This window comes from Furipterus horrens, unplaced genomic scaffold, assembly GCF_987537825.1.
Source record: "Furipterus horrens unplaced genomic scaffold, mFurHor1.1.pri manual_scaffold_5, whole genome shotgun sequence".
Taxonomy (NCBI): domain Eukaryota; kingdom Metazoa; phylum Chordata; class Mammalia; order Chiroptera; family Furipteridae; genus Furipterus; species Furipterus horrens.
The window spans coordinates 33,898,061-33,909,768 of record NW_028327175.1 but is presented as its reverse complement, the minus strand read 5'-3'; the positions used below and the strand labels follow the sequence as shown (position 1 = coordinate 33,909,768).

The 11,708-nt window shown below is 42.9% G+C and overlaps 1 long non-coding RNA gene across 1 annotated transcript; it reads left to right on the top strand.

Moving 5' to 3' along the window:
• Positions 1–376: 376 nt before the first annotated feature.
• Positions 377–7,903, top strand: LOC150008346 (uncharacterized). Its single transcript, XR_016511296.1, has 3 exons — positions 377–536; positions 709–918; positions 7,656–7,903. It is a non-coding gene; the product is annotated as an uncharacterized LOC150008346 (long non-coding RNA).
• The last annotated feature ends 3,805 nt before the right edge of the window (positions 7,904–11,708 follow it).

Here is an 11,708-nt window from a genome sequence, read left to right as displayed (position 1 = left end):
TTTAAAGGGACTTGATCCACTGTGGCACATGTATGCAGGTCACAGGGTGATTCATACTAGTCATGGGTCAGGGATTTTGAAAAGGCTATTGCAGTGACGACACATTTTAATTTAAATTCCAATTGTGCTCGTTAGTTACTTGAACCCACTGACTTAAACATGCTTGTGCCTCTGTGTTTGTACCTGTAGAACGGGGTATTAATACTCTCTGCCCTAACCCCCTCATGAAGACCTGAAATACAAAGATAACATCTCCTAAGCACTTTGTCCTACAGAACAAGCACCAAACAGGTTATAGCAGGAGTTTTCATGCCAATCAACTTATAATTAGCTCTTTCACAAGGGCGTACTTCTCTAAAGGTGTCTTGAGTGGCACTCAAGAAGTGAATTCTTCTGAGCCTGTGAAAACATCAAAGGAGAACTTCCCACGTGAATCTTTGAAGTATACTGTCCCAATCTACAGAACTGGGGGCAGACCAGAAGGGCCTAGGGTACCAGCATTTGGAAAGGACAACTTAATTCACCTATAGAAATGGGTATGAAACATCAAACTATAATTCTTCTTGAATGAAAGTTCTGCTTTCTGAATATTGCTTGGCTATCCCTTGAAATACAGGGGTTTGAAACATATCAGCATTCAACCCATTTCTTGCCTGTCTGCCACAAGCTCAGTTCTCTCTGCTTGATTGTTGTTTGCTTTGATTCCAGAGTACACTTCTTCAATAGAATAACGAGGCTGTGTCCGGAGGAGATGACCCTGAGACTGAGCACAGCCACTGCACCTTGTGCTGACACCTTAGTCCAGAAGCCTCTGAAGGATGCAGAGTGGGGGATGAAATAGCAAGTATGCTCCCCTGCCAACACAAACAGAAATCTGCATTTTATTTGGTGGCGGGTCCCATGGAAAGCAGGTCTAGGGTAAGTTTTGTGGGTGGTGAAGACTGAAGGTCAGGATGCCCATGAAAATTGATGAGATTTAGAATGAAGATGAGAAGACATAAACGAGAGAAGGGAGACTGTCCATATAATTGATGTGACAATTAATTATTGAAATCACTGGGTGGCTGCCTTTCACAGCTGAGGTACAGGACACCAGTCACTCCATTTGTCATCTCTGGGTCTGAACTGCATCTCCTGAGGTTAGTGGAGAAGGGGAGAGAGGTTCTGGAGTGATGTTGACCCACCTAGAGCTTGGGATTGGGGAGGACTGAGCAGGGTTGAGATAAGAAGAAGAAATGTGGATGTGGACTCTGCTCCCAGCCCCAACCCCCACTCAGACAGTGATGGTCACAGCAATGTTTTTAGGGTCACTCTCTCTGGTCAGCATTTCCTTGACACTAACTCAGGTAACATCCTTCATTTTTCTCCGCAAAGCACAGCCACTCTATTCTCCCCAACGCAGTCTTCCCACATTGGTCCTCTTGCCCCTTTATCCAGGGACCATCTGCCCAGTGTCCAGTGTGACAGGAGCCAGGGAGTGCTTTCGGATGTCCTGACTCTGAGCTGACCACATCACTGATTGTTTAGGGCTCAGGCAGAGACCGGATACTTAGGGGAGCACAGAGCAAGGAGCCACCCCAGTGGTTTGACAGGTCAGCAGGAGGCTTGGCTGTGGCCCCTGTGACAGCACAGATCCCTCTCCTGTGGCGATGGCCCTTGCTGTGGTCCTGGCAGAGCCTAGCGTGTGCATACTGGGCACTCACGGGGCACCCCAGGAGCAGCCCCTTACTCATGGTTGCTGTCAGCCTGGGCACAGCGTGCTGGCCCAGGAGTGGGTGGGGCGGGTGAGGCAGGGCAGGAGGAGAGAGGAGAAGAGGAGGGCAGGGCAGAGAGGTTGCAACTTGTGCTCAGGATTCTCAGAGGCAATGATATTTGGTAGTCCGAGACCAGACATGACTTGCTGGAGACATTGTGTTTGCGCCATCCTGGACTTTTCTGCATTTTCTATCAAAAGAGCTCGATTCTCTATAGGTTGTTTTGATGGTAAAAGTTGTGTGCATGTCCTTGGTACACTTTACAAAATAATAGCCAAACACACATTGGTACTGAGCAACACATGCTAATGTGTTTTCACGTATGCTATCTTAAAAAACAATAACAAAGGACAAATGTGTGGGGTCCTTGCAGCTGTGAGAGTCAGTTCTTTCATGAACTCTGCCCAGGATGGACAGGTAATTAGGGAGCTTGTTTCTTACTGGCAGAAGATATTAAGAAAACTTTGTGCAATTTAAGCAATTATGAAATAATCTACCAGAATTTTCAGTTTGTAAACAAACTTGTGCATTAATCCCCCTCCTCCTCAAAAACGTTTTGCTCAAAATTATTAAATTTAATTCTTAGCTTGTGATACAAGGAAAACACACACACATGTGCATATACACACATAAGAACCACTTAGTCGTTAGGGATAGCCCACCCACATTGCACACTGGTTGGTAGTTGGTTGCAAAACAACAAAAAATATAAGTGAGAAGGGGGCTTGTGGGTCCATACTCATTATGTAGTAGAGACTGATGTACAGTTGGGACCTCTGCCTCTGGGCGGAAGGAGCTGAGCCCCTTGCACGAAGCGCCCACGAGTCACGAACCCCTTTGACCCGGACCCACCGCACCTCCTGCCATTTCTCACTTGAACCCCCTCACCTGAGCAGCCTGTTGCTTCTGGTTTTCAGAGTTAACCCCTCTGTCTCTGCACTCAAACTATAAACAGTGCTTATTATTGTATTGATTCTAAAATAAGGCATGCATTCTAGAAAAATTTTAAACAACAGAGAAATTCAACAAATACCATTGCATTTAGTTATAATCTCCTTTCCCCATCATACATGCTGGTAACATTTTATTGACTATCTTGGCAGACACTTCTATGTATAGAAGTAAAAAAGGATGTAGATCTATAGATAATGTTATTAGAGCTCTCTTTATATCAATATATGCCCTCTTTTTATTTTATTTTATTATTTTTAAAATAATTTATTTATTTGTTTGTTTGTTTATTTATTTTATTTTTAGAGAGAGGGGAAAGGAGAAAGAGAGGAAGAGAAACATCACTGTGTGGTTGCCTCTCACTCGCGCCCCCAACTGGGGACCTGATATCCAACCTAGTAATGTGCCCTGACTGGGAATTGAACCAGTGACACTTGGCTCGCAGGCCGACGCTCAATCCACTGAGCCACAGCAGCCAGGGTTTATGCCCTCTTTTTAAAAAATAAATTGAAATATCTGGTATACACTTTTGCAATCCAACTTTTAAAACATATAAGATACATTTCTCCAAAGGCATCATATGTTCTTCAGCAGGTTGATTCAATGGGAATGCACCAACTGCCTTTTCAAACCATATCATAAGTTAAATAATTAGTTTCCTATGATTGTAACAGTTTAGTACTTAAACATTTTTGCTAAAATGTGGATATCCTCCTAGATTACTCTGCACCCACATTCTCAGCATTTCCTACCATTTCCTTCTTGGCACGTGTGTCCCACCTATAAGCTGCAAGGATCAGGGTGTTCAGAGAATGCAAATTCTCTTCTTATTTGAACCCCACCACCACCCCAGAGACCTCTCCTCCCAACTTTTATGTGTTTATTTGCAATCCTGGAATCCCCTCATGGGCTACTTTCCCCGTAAATAGGCTCAGCTCTCCCACTCTGTAAGTGGGTTCAGGAGACTGCGCTCCCTTCTGGGAGCTTGAGGCCCCTCCCCTCATGCTAACCTCAGGGCTGTGCTTCTGTCCTGAGTCCTCATCTCAGCACCTATCAGTATCCATCTACTGTTGGCAGGTCTGTCTTCTCCGCACATATCGATCTTTCTTTCAAGCTGCGGCTGCTTCTGATGACTTCTATAGTCTCACATCCAGCACTGAGGTGCTCAATTAACGTTCTTTAGATGAGGGACAGGCACAAACATGGATCCAAACGAGGACCATTGTCTTTCACCCACATTATCCAGCAACTGGTCATCCTCAGGCGATCTCTGCTGATGTTAATCACGATTTCAAAAACTATAATTTTTCCTGTTTTAAGGGTCAAACCTTATTTGGAATTGAAGCCGTTGCTGGAACATGAACTCTACACCATTTTGGGCACAGGCGTGTTTTGTTTTGTTTTAAATCACGAACACCTTTACCTTCAGCTCACCTCTGGCTATCAGAGAGCTGAATATTTGAGTCTGCTCCCCTTGCTATTCAGGGCTCAATGATCATATTGTCTTAATTATCTGCTGACTTTATATCCTAACCTGGCAGAGGCCCTGTCCCTTGATGGTCAGTCAGGGCTGACCCCATGGATGCTCATCCCAGGGGAGCTTGCTGTCAACTTGGAGGCAAATGCAGCTCTGTGCTTTCCTTCCTCCACCTCTGTGCTCCCTTTAGAAGTCTCCTGTAGAGAAATCAGGCTTTCTTTTTTTCTTTTTTCATTTAAGCACTATTTGTTGGAAGAAAATAACTACCAAACATTTATGCAGCAGCATCTCCTTGCTGACCCTAATCTCATGGCGTCTGAGTGAGCTGGTATTATCAATGTCAGTGAAAACACTGAAATGTCATCCATCGAAGCTGGACTATTTATTAAAAACAATAACCCTTCACACACATGGCTGAGCTGTATGGTAGACATTTTAAGTAATAGGCACAAGGTGACCAATAACAGGCAAAGGCAAAATGCAAACCCAGTCCTGCCTGACCCCAGCGCCTACAGGGGGGACATTCCTCTAGGCGGTTCTTGGAACATTTGTAATCAGTTTTTTTTGTTTTTGTTCTTTGTTTGTTTTTTTGCTCAGGATGCCTCCCCATCTCCTGGCAAAAGCTGACCTCCCACCTTGGAGAGTCTCACCTCTTGACTACTGGCCATTAGCCAGTATATTTTGTTCTCCAAAACTTGGTGGGTTGATCTAAGAGGTGACAGTCTAGCCCAGCCAACCTAGCTGTCTTTCACCAGGGGTTTCAGATGATGAATCCAGGTCAGCACATTTTAGTTTTTGCTGATTTATTTGGCCTTCCTGAGTTACTTAGTGAGACTATATAAATCCATACACAAGCAGACAGTTCTCTAATACTGGAAAAAAGTCCAGTGTTTCCAGGACAGAAGGAGGCCACTAGGCAGAGGGAGGAGATGATGACTGAGGCAGAGAGAAGAAAGTGGAAGACAAATTAGAAGCAGCAGGAAGGGAAGGACAGGGGGAGCGTGTGCTGGATGCCCCCAATGCAGTTCTGCTCATGGTTGGCGTGAGAGCCAGTGTGTACTGAACATTTTCTGCTTTTATACCTGCATGAGCTGGAGTTTCTGTCTTGTAGCTCAAAGGTTTATGCAGGCTCTTAGTCTACAGTTTGCCACAGGGACAGTGCCGTCCTGGGGCCCAGCCAGGGTTTTCCCAGCTTCACATTTGTCAGGACAGGTGATAGGCACTGGCTCCATTGCTACCGGACCACTGGTGGATCAGACAATTGGTTGAGAGGACCTCTGGTGGAGGGGACTGTTGGTGGAGGGGACTATTGGTGGAGGGGATCGTTGGTGGAGGGGATCGTTGGTAGAGGAGATCTTTGAGGAAAGCAGGCCCAGTGGGACTCAACTGCTCTTGCTGGTGAGGTTCTTTTCTAGACATTCTCCCTGAGGCATGTCTGGCTCTGCAAAGCTGCCCTCACCACTCAGCTCCCCCCTGCCATGCTTCCACAGGTCCAAAAGCCCTGATGCTCAACACCATTAGCAAATATTTCCATTTTTGGAGAAAAGTAGACCTGCTTGGTCCTCCACTTTCACATAAGCCTGTGTTCACTCCTGGCTCTCACAGCCTCTTTGCCCTTTACCTTCAGTCTGAGTCATTAGGTCAATGCCATCAGCACCTTCAGCTCCCTACCTGGAAGTCATCAGACCCACCTGGACCCCTCAAGGGCAGGGGCATTACACATTGAGGGAGAGATGTAGAAACTGGCCAAGGAAAACAAACTTTCTGAGCTAGTGGGAAGCACCCTGTGTGCATTTCTAAAGTGGACCAAGAATGTTCCCTTGGAGAGCTTCCAGACCTGTAAGTGCACAGAAAAAAAATGGATCCAGTGAGAGCAGTTAGCATGGCAGCCTCTCTGGTTACAGGTAAGTGCAGGACCCTTCTACAAAGTGCAAATTTCAGAGTGCTACCCACTTATAAGAAGAAACCAAAACACCCCAAGAACTGCAAATTCCCCAGGAAGCACATGGGTCTGCTTCCCTGAAATACATCAGCCTGAACCCTGGAATCTTATTTCTAACAAGGCAGTTGAAGGCTAGTGTATCAAATGCCATTATTAATGGTAATAACAGTATAAAAATTTACCTTTCTATAATATTCTCCTCTTTTTCCAGCTGTTTTAATAAAAGACCACTAGATCAGAACAGTGTTGTAATGTAGGGAGGCAGAGGCATCTTAGTTTATAAAATGTCCCTGTTTTGTAAAGTGAGGAAACATAAACAGAGAGAAGTTAACTACTTTGTAAAATCTGTAAAATAAAACAGGAAAATTACTAATTATTTTAAGGCCACTGTGCAGAGACACTGCTTAAATACACATAAAAATAGATCTTAATAGTAATTTCCACAAGAGCTCCTGAAAATAGAAATTAAAAATAGGATTGAATTATTAGTCGTATAGTAACACACCTTGGGACTTTTAATCTTGATTTCTTTTTTTTTTCTATGTAATTATACTGCAACATGAAGATATAATATACTCATTTGACTTATAATTATCTACCTCAAATGAGGCAATACAGTACATTTCAAAGCATGATTTTATACTTTTAAAAATAATTTTTACTAAAGAAAGGTTCGTAATACTATGCCTTTCACTAGTCAGTTAGCACTAATACCTGAAAGTTTTCTGGAACACAGCATTACACAGAGACGACACATGCAATAGTAAAATATACATTTCAAATACATTTCTGCACTGTTCACACACTTCTTTTCGGCACTTTTCATAAAGAATAAGAGTTTCTGAAAATGACTGTCATTCACACCTTGCATTAGTAGCTGTCTGTGGGCAGAGCTCCCTACAGCAGGCATCTGCTGAGCTGGTACAGCAGCCTGGGGTGTCAATAGTACCATTGCCACCCAGAATCATTGAGGTGGGGGTAGCAATTGGTGCTTCAGACAGGTGGGCGTGCTAATGCAGCTACAGCCTGAACTCGATAAATTGGTGCTGGAGAAGAGGTGAGCAAGTGTCAGGGTGTCAGGGCAGCCTGCTGGGGGACTGGCCAGGGCATGAGGCCAAATGCAGGGGAACCTGTGCCTTTGTGCCAATGAGGCCACAGAGCACATGGCAGCCAGTTTTAAATAGGGGACACTTCTTAGTTCATTTCTCAATCACCTTTTGTTCCTAGTAGGTTTGTTTGCTTTCTGTTGGAAACTTAAATATTAGGGAAATGATTTGGGATTCTCTGTGTATCAACTTATCAGCTCAGAAGAGGTATGTGGAATGCTCCCCTGTGAACTGCCTCTGAGGGCCAGGCTCCCAGCTGAAGCCAGAGCTCTCTCAGCCAGGAGGAGGCTTTTTATAGCAACACGAACTTCACAGCAGGCTTGTCCAGTTTGATAAAAGTAACTTCTGAAAACAGAAACCTGGGCCAGTGCTGTTTGCTGGTGCCGGTGTTAACAGACTGTTTGAAAACTAACAATCTCTTACAGACGTGGCAAATCTTCATGGCACCAACCCGGACAGCGACTCCAACAGGGTCTGCGGGAGGACTGGAGAGCTGGCCCACAAGCAGACTTCTTGGCTTTTTTTCCTCTCCCCAGGCAGCACAGAAGTCAGTCTTTAATTGCTGAAAACAATTTCACCATAGTCTCAACTTCCATTTGATCCATCTTCCATCATCAACTGACACATTTGCATGCTAAAATGGCAATTCGACACTTAAGAGTACTTTTTCTGACATTCAAAAATGTTTTCTTTTTCTCTTTTAAATTCATTCATTCTAAATAAACTGAACAAATCTGGGGAATTAAAAGTTGGTAAGCTTTTGTGTGTGTGTGTGTGCGCATGCGTGTTTTGTGCCTAGTGTATTTTAGCTTCTAAATGCTCAGAAAATTGTTACATATATAACCCAATGTATGAATTTATGGTAAGCTGACAAATACAAAGAAGAATTCATGTTTTTTTTTCCTAAAGATCATTTAGTTGTATAAAAAAAAATTCAGAATATTTAATGATAGAGTTGGAGATCAGTAAGGCAATTTAGATGCCTAGTTTTCCCCGTATTCTAATAATAAGCAAGTTTTCACAACATCTGTGATTGAATGGTAAATTATTACTCTTCTCTAATTTACACTTTCAGTCACTTCAGGTTCTCAGTTGCTCTGTGGGTGAGGGTGTCCTGGGCATCTCAAGGGAGCATGGTCCGGCACAGCTTCCTTTGGGGTGTGGTGGCCCTGTGGCCTCAGCGTTAGTGCTGGGCATTCCTGGAGCTCATCATGCGGGAAGGCTTTCCTGAGAAGGCAAGCTGCTGCTGGATCCTCTAGCTGGTGCCACACTGCTCTCTCGCTGAGCGAGGGCAGGCTCCAGACCCTGCGGAGCTGGGCCTGCAAAGGTTGGTGTGGGCCAGGACCAGGAGCATGAGCTGTGCTCTGTGAGGAGGGGTGCACAGAAACCCCCGGGACCTCTGAAAGCAGCAGCTGAGCTCCAGGAAGGGAGGGGGTGACATGGAGCCCAAGAAGGACTACGATCTGCAAGAAGCTTCTTGCCCCGAACAGAAGCAGGTATCTGATTCTTCCGCAAACTGTAAGAAGTCATCTTGGATGTCCATCCAAGACAGTACAGAATTTATTGAGAATGAAAGCCAGTTACTGGGATTAAAACACTTCCTGGGGACTATCAGGTTGAACAACAGAAACAGATGGAGAACACACACACACACACACACACACACAATTCTACAAGTTCTCAGAGGAAAAGAAAAAAGATGGCAATGATGAGAGGAAATGGAAGGTATCTAGAGTCTGACTGAGAAAATTCAATCTATAAATAAAGAAAATTCCAGAAAGAGAAACTTCAAATTTCAAATTCAGGTGGACTAAGAATTATGGAAGTAACAGAAGACTTTAAGAATTTATCCTGGAACTGGGAGGAGAGGTGTCGTGAGGACCAAGTGTGCCTGGCTTCTTGGCCACAGGCTGCTGAGGTCCTGCTTCCATGACTGCTAACAGCCCAGCCTCCAACACGCGCACACACACACACACACACACCGCCAGCTCATCCTGCAGGCCTCAATGTGCGTGTTACTTCTGGAAAGCACCCTTCCCCTCCCCCTCCACACTCTTCCAGACCACTCAATTCCCAGCAAAAGCCTTTGTTAGATTAAAGCAGGTGAAATTGATTATTGGAGATTACATCTGTCGAGTGGCTGAAGCATTGGCAATTTCCTGTGCTACTGGGTTCTCCTGGACATGATTGGATTCCAATAACGTCATCCACTGTTGGGTTCCCCTCTGGAGTCTAGATATGAACCCTAAGGGGCTGAGGGGCCAAGTTAGTTTGTATGCTGTGTCCCAAATGCCTAGAATTCTCTCTGGGCTAACTAAATATTTGTCAAATAAATGGGTATTTATTATGAAAATTCTTGAAATAGCCAGAAAAATCCTACAACCTGCTGGTTAAGAACTATAGAGCTCTTTGCACTAAGTGGGACCACATGACCAATTCTGCCCAATGGAACTGGGAGTAGTTAACAAACTCTACTCCCACGCTTGGTCTCTAAAATCGCCAATAAGTTCTCCTGACTCTCTCTTTGCCTGGTCACCAGCAGGATGCCCAGCCCTGGGCCCCATGGGAGGCTTGTGAACAGGGCAGAGCTTCTGTCAAGTCTGGGGTTTATGTGGCTGGTGCCACTGCCATCCTGCAGCTGCAGATTGTTCCTTAGGTGAGTGGAAATAAATGTCTATCACACCAAGCTCCTGGCATTTTGGAGGTTTCCTGTTAAAGTAGATAGTTGCTACCTTAGTGACAACTTGTTAGCTTAGTTATTACCTTTTAATAGATAAATAATACCGTTATTCTGTAATTCATTTCCACAGGTGAGTTAATATCCAGTGTTAGAATAAAAGTAGGGTGTCCTTCCAAACCACTTCAGAAAATAACAGTGAACTAAAGAAAGCTATGTAAAAACACAAACATTAAATAAATCCGTCAAAGGGAAAGAAAAGAAGGTATCAGAAGTAAGACCAAACAGAAAAATTGGAAACATAATTTTAAACATCATGAACAGCATTATGTCGCCTGCAAACAATAGACAAGTTTTACTTTTTCCTTTCTTAGAGATGTCTTTATATTTTTATCTTATTTAATTGCACTGGCTAGAACCTCTTTTACTTGCTCCACTGCACTGATGATTATAGAATTCTTGGATGACAAGGTTTGGTTTTTCATTTCCACGCTTTTAATAAACATGTTATACCACCACCGTCTTGCATACATTCTTCCTTCTGGGAGGTGGGCAGTTAATCTCTTTAGAGGCTTCTTGTACATGGTGAGTTTCTGTTCTCCTGTTCCTTTTAAGATTTTTGCTTTATTTTGGGGTTTCAACGATTTGACTATGTGTGTTTTAGGTGGGATCTCTCTGTGTTCATATTGTTTAGAATCTGTTGAGCTCCTTGGACATGCAGATGTTCATCAGACTTGGGAAGTTTTCAGCTATTATTTCTTCAGGTATTTTTCTGATACTTCCTATCCCTTCTGGGACCCCCATTAAACACATATTGGTATATTTTATGGTGTCTCATAGATCTCTGAGACTGTTTTGTTTTTCTCACTCTTTTTATCTTTTGTTTTTCAGGTTGAATATTTTCTGTTGCTCTATTTTTAAGTTTGTTGACCCTTTAAGCAGCCAGTCTGAATATTCAGTTTTCATCTTGGTTATGATGATTTTCAACCTCAGCATATCTCATCTAATTTGTCTTTTTAATGATCTCTTTTTGCTGATGAGTCATTATCATTGTATTTTTATCTACCTTTGCATAGGAATCTTTCAGGTTTTGAACATATTAGGTTGGCCAAAAAGTCCATTTAGTTTTTCTCTATAAAATAAAAGACACATTTTTTTTCTCAAAATTTTTACCGATAGCTTTTTTTTTTGGTCTTTCTCTTTCTGATTTACTTCACTTAGCATAGTGCCTTCATGGTCTGTCCATGTTGTTGCAAATGGTAGGATTTCCTTTTTCTGTTTTTGAATGAATAATATTGATGGCGGATATATACCATGACTTTATCCATTAAAAAAATAATTCTTTTTTGTTTGTTTGTTACAAACAAAATTGTCCCAATTTTTCCACCAATAGCTTTATTGATTTGGATATTTTGAATATGTTGGCTATCTCCTGCATGATATAACGTTGATTGTTCTCAATGTCTTGATTTGATTGCTATCAACTTCAACTGGTCTATCCTACCATGGAGCATCATTCAGCAAGAAATCTCCAGCATGAAACTTCACCAACCACTTTTGACACGTTCAATCAGTCACAGCACCTTTTCCATACACTGCACATTTTTGTGTGTGTCTCAGTTGCATTTTTACCTTTCTTGAAATAATAAAAGCATAATACGCTGAAAATGTGTATTTTTTCCCATCTTCAGTATTAAAATGGCTACACAAAAATTCACCAATTTTGATAGTTTTTAAAAAATGCATGCTACTATGATAGCTGTCACAATACAATCTAATAGTATTGTTTTGAATGAAGTTA